This window comes from Xenopus tropicalis, chromosome 8, assembly GCF_000004195.4.
Source record: "Xenopus tropicalis strain Nigerian chromosome 8, UCB_Xtro_10.0, whole genome shotgun sequence".
NCBI classification, from domain to species: Eukaryota; Metazoa; Chordata; class Amphibia; order Anura; family Pipidae; genus Xenopus; species Xenopus tropicalis.
In genome coordinates this window covers 146,952,001-146,958,158 of record NC_030684.2, presented here as the reverse complement: position 1 = coordinate 146,958,158, position 6,158 = coordinate 146,952,001, and positions in this window count along the sequence as shown.

The following is a 6,158-nucleotide window of genomic DNA, read 5'->3' as shown; positions in this document are numbered from 1 at the left end:
GATATGAGCGGCTCCTACATGAACTTTCCAGCAGGGGAATGACTGGTTATTATAGAGTCACATCGGCTGTTTGTATTGGGATCTATTTACTGAATGATATGAGCAGCTCCTACATGAACTTTCCAGCAGGGGAATGACTGGTTATTATAGAGTCACATCAGCTGTTTGTATTGGGATCTATTTACTGACTGATATGAGCGGCTCCTACATGAACTTTCCAGCAGGGGAATGACTGGTTATTATAGAGTCACATCAGCTGTTTGTATTGGGATCTATTTACTGACTGATATGAGCGGCTCCTACATGAACTTTCCAGCAGGGGAATGACTGGTTATTATAGAGTCACATCAGCTGTTTGTATTGGGATCTATTTACTGACTGATATGAGCGGCTCCTACATGAACTTTCCAGCAGGGGAATGACTGGTTATTATAGAGTCACAAGGCTGAGTAGTAATTCAGATTCTCATTACATGGCAGCTGAGTATCAGTGCAGTCTGCATCAGAATTGAATATCCATTCCTGTAGGTTCAGTCATGTCTGGGCTTCGGATAGACTGGGAGGCTCTTCCACTTGAGGCAAGATTCCCGGTTAACCCTATCCCTGCTGAACTGAAATGCAATAACATAAAGACCACAATAGTCTTACATGGGCCACATTTAAAGTGCTAGCCTTTGTACAACCGCCATTATTTCTGAAGGGGAGGAGCCTGATAGCTCATCGGGTTTTCATATACCCCTTAATACTCCAACCTAATACCCCAGCCTAATGCCCCATCTTAATACTCCAACCTAATACTCCAACCTAATACTCCAACCTAATACCCCAGCCTAATGCCCCATCTTAATACTCCAACCTAATACTCCAACCTAATACCCCAGCCTAATGCCCCATCTTAATACTCCAACCTAATACTCCAGCCTAATGCCCCATCTTAATACTCCAACCTAATACTCCAACCTAATACCCCAGCCTAATGCCCCATCTTAATACTCCAACCTAATACTCCAACCTAATACCCCAGCCTAATGCCCCATCTTAATACTCCAACCTAATACTCCAACCTAATACCACAGCCTAATGCCCCATCTTAATACTCCAACCTAATACTCCAACCTAATACCCCAGCCTAATGCCCCATCTTAATACTCCAACCTAATACTCCAACCTAATACCCCAGCCTAATGCCCCATCTTAATACTCCAACCTAATACTCCAGCCTAATGCCCCATCTTAATACTCCAACCTAATACTCCAGCCTAATGCCCCATCTTAATACTCCAACCTAATACTCCAACCTAATACCACAGCCTAATGCCCCATCTTAATACTCCAACCTAATGCCCCATCTTAATACTCCAACCTAATACTCCAACCTAATACCCCAGCCTAATGCCCCATCTTAATACTCCAACCTAATACTCCAACCTAATACCCCAGCCTAATGCCCCATCTTAATACTCCAACCTAATACTCCAGCCTAATGCCCCATCTTAATACTCCAACCTAATACTCCAACCTAATACTCCAGTCTAATGCCCCATCTTAATACTCCAACCTAATACTCCAGTCTAATGCCCCATCTTAATACTCCAACCTAATACTCCAGTCTAATGCCCCATCTTAATACTCCAACCTAATACTCCAGTCTAATGCCCCATCTTAATACTCCAACCTAATACTCCAACCTAATACCCCAGCCTAATGCCCCATCTTAATACTCCAACCTAATACTCCAGCCTAATACCCCAGCCTAATGCCCCATCTTAATACTCCAACCTAATACTCCAACCTAATACCCCAGCCTAATGCCCCATCTTAATACTCCAACCTAATACTCCAGCCTAATGCCCCGTCTTAATACTCCAACCTAATACTCCAGCCTAATGCCCCATCTTAATACTCCAACCTAATACTCCAGCCTAATGCCCCATCTTAATACTCCAACCTAATACTCCAGTCTAATGCCCCATCTTAATACTCCAACCTAATACTCCAGTCTAATGCCCCATCTTAATACTCCAACCTAATACTCCAGTCTAATGCCCCATCTTAATACTCCAACCTAATACTCCAACCTAATACCCAGCCTAATGCCCCATCTTAATACTCCAACCCTAATACTCCAGCCTAATACCCAGCCTAATGCCACCATCTTATACCAACTAACTCCAACCTAATACCCCAGCCTAATCCCACCTTAATACCAACCTAATACTCAGCCTAATGCCCGTCTTAATACTCCAACCTAATACTCCAGCCTAATGCCCCATCTTAATACTCCAACCTAATACTCCAGCCTAATGCCCCATCTTAATACTCCAACCTAATACTCCAACCTAATACCACAGCCTAATGCCCCATCTTAATACTCCAACCTAATGCCCCATCTTAATACTCCAACCTAATACTCCAACCTAATACCCCAGCCTAATGCCCCATCTTAATACTCCAACCTAATACTCCAACCTAATACCCCAGCCTAATGCCCCATCTTAATACTCCAACCTAATACTCCAGCCTAATGCCCCATCTTAATACTCCAACCTAATACTCCAACCTAATACTCCAGTCTAATGCCCCATCTTAATACTCCAACCTAATACTCCAGTCTAATGCCCCATCTTAATACTCCAACCTAATACTCCAGTCTAATGCCCCATCTTAATACTCCAACCTAATACTCCAGTCTAATGCCCCATCTTAATACTCCAACCTAATACTCCAACCTAATACCCCAGCCTTATGCCCCATCTTAATACTCCAACCTAATACTCCAACCTAATACCCCAGCCTTATGCCCCATCTTAATACTCCAACCTAATACTCCAGTCTAATGCCCCATCTTAATACTCCAACCTAATACTCCAGTCTAATGCCCCATCTTAATACTCCAACCTAATACTCTAGCCTAATGCCCCATCTTAATACTCCAACCTAATACTCCAGTCTAATGCCCCATCTTAATACTCCAACCTAATACCCCAGCCTAATGCCCCATCTTAATACTCCAGCCTAGTACCCCAGCCTAAAGTACCGAAAGACAGGGTGGGTGTTTATTTGGTGCAGGCATATGGGGGGGTAGTCAGGGTGGGGGTAATGCCCCAGTTTCAGCATGATAATATCCCTCTGCCCAATGGGAGGTCTGTACAGAACGACAGAGTGGGGGTGTATGGGGTACAGGCATGTGGGGGGTACCTTGGGCTGTTTCAGTCAGGGTGGGGGTAATGCTGTGATGGACCCCATATTGATGGTTTTCTATATGGTGACCCCATATTGATGGTTTTCTATATGGTGACCCCAATGTTGTTGGTTTTCTATATGGTGACCCCATGTTGATAGTTTTCTATATGGTGACCCCATTTTGATGGTTTCCTATATGGTGACCCCATGTTGATGGTTTTCTATATGGTGACCCCATTTTGATACTTTTCTATATGGTGACCCCATTTTGATGGTTTTCTATATGGTGACCCCATGTTGATGGTTTTCTATATGGTGACCCCATGTTGATGGTTTTCTATATGGTGACCCCATTTTGATGGTTTTCCTATATGGTGACCCCATTTTGATACTTTTCTATATGGTGACCCCATGTTGATGGTTTTCTATATGGTGACCCCATTTTGATACTTTTCTATATGGTGACCCCATTTTGATGGTTTTCTATATGGTGACCCCATTTTGATGGTTTCCTATATGGTGACCCCATTTTGATACTTTTCTATATGGTGACCCCATGTTGATGGTTTTCTATATGGTGACCCCATTTTGATACTTTTCTATATGGTGACCTCATTTTGATACTTTTCTATATGGTGACCCCATTTTGATACTTTCTATATGGTGACCCCATGTTGATGGTTTTCTATATGGTGACCCCATGTTGTTGGTTTTCTATATGGTGACCCCATGTTGATGGTTTTCTATATGGTGACCCCATGTTGTTGGTTTTCTATATGGTGACCCCATGTTGATGGTTTCCTATATGGTGACCCCATGTTGTTGGTTTTCTATATGGTGACCCCATGTTGATGGTTTTCTATATGGTGACCCCATGTTGTTGTTTTCTATATGGTGACCCCATGTTGATGGTTTTCTATATGGTGACCCCATGTTGTTGGTTTTCTATATGGTGACCCCATTTTGATACTTTCTATATGGCGACCCCATGTTGATGGTTTTCTATATGGTGACCCCCATGTTGATGGTTTTCTATATGGTGACCCCATGTTGATGGTTTTCTATATGGTGACCCCATGTTGTTGGTTTTATATATGGTGACCCCATTTTGATACTTTCTATATGGCGACCCCATGTTGATGGTTTTCTATATGGTGACCCCATGTTGATGGTTTTCTATATGGTGACCCCATTTTGATACTTTCTATATGGCGACCCCATGTTGATGGTTTTCTATATGGTGACCCCATGTTGATGGTTTTCTATATGGTGACCCCATTTTGATACTTTCTATATGGTGACCCCATGTTGATGGTTTTCTATATGGTGACCCCATGTTGATGGTTTTCTATATGGTGACCCCATGTTGTTGGTTTTCTATATGGAGACCCCATTTTGATACTTTCTATATGGTGACCCCCATGTTGTTGGTTTTCTATATGGTGACCCCATGTTGATGGTTTTCTATATGGTGACCCCATGTTGTTGGTTTTCTATATGGTGACCCCATGTTGATGGTTTTCTATATGGTGACCCCATGTTGTTGGTTTTCTATATGGTGACCCCATTTTGATACTTTCTATATGGCGACCCCATGTTGATGGTTTTCTATATGGTGACCCCCATGTTGATGGTTTTCTATATGGTGACCCCATGTTGATGGTTTTCTATATGGTGACCCCATGTTGTTGGTTTTCTATATGGTGACCCCATTTTGATACTTTCTATATGGCGACCCCATGTTGATGGTTTTCTATATGGTGACCCATCTCACCATAACTGAAGGCTGTGCAACCGCTGTAGCGCTGTAGAACACTGCCGCGCCTCATGACCGTGTCGTCTCAGGGAATAGCACACGTCAAGCACAGACCTTAGCACAACGTACCCCAGCCTCAATCTACCCCGCCGCGCCCGACCCCATTTTAGCCACCACCCCACAGGTCTCAATATCCCCCCCCCACGCCTCATCTTCGGACTTCCCCCCGTACAATACCCCCCCAGCCTCTCACTTCATCCCCTGCCCAGCCTCAATCTACCTCCAGTCCAAGCCCTCAATTCTAACCCCCACCAGGACCCCCAGCCTCCAATCTCCCCCCCAGCGCAATTTCTCCCCCGCCACAGCCCAGCCAGGGTTCTTGCCCATCCCCCAACCCGCCCTCCGCCCGCGCTTGCCCTTTACCCCCCCCTCGACCCCCCCCCAGCCCCAGTCTCGCCCCAAGCCCTGCAGCTCAATTCCCTCCCACAGCACTCAAGTTGCAATCTCCCCCCAGCCCCACTCCGCTCTCCCCCCACCCCAATTCCCCTCCCCCCACGCCCTTCCGAATCATCCCCCGCCCTTCCGCCCCCCAGCCCCATTCGCGCGCCAGATGCTTACTTCTCCCCCAGCCCCCAATCTTTCTACGCCCTCACCCAACCCAGCCGTCAATTACCCCCACCCAGCCTTCAAATTCTACCCCCACCCAGACCCTCACGCCAAGCCTGTCATATCTTACCCCCCCAGCCTCAATTATCTACCCGACCCCTACCAGGACCCACAGGCCTCAAATCTACCCTCTCCAGCCCATTCTCGCCCCCCCTAGTGCTCAATATCCCCCCAGCCTCAATCGGTTACCCCCTCGAGTCCTACAATTCTCACCCCTACCCTATCTACCCAGACCCCCAGCCTCAATCTCCCCCGTCTCAATATCCCCCCAGCCTCATTTTTTCTCCCCCCGTCTCAAATAACCCCCCCCAGATCTCATTTCTCCCCCACCCAGCCTCAATCTACCTCCACCCAGCCTCAAATCTACCCCCACCCAGGACCCCCAGCCTCAATCTCCCCCCCCACGCATACGTCAAAATCTCACCCCCCCCACCCCCCCAGCCCCAGTCTCCCCCCCAGCCCCAGTCTCCCCCAGCCCCAATTCCCCCCCAGCCTCATCTAACCCCCCCACAGCCTCAATGTCTACCCCTACCGAGACCCCCAGGCCTCATTCT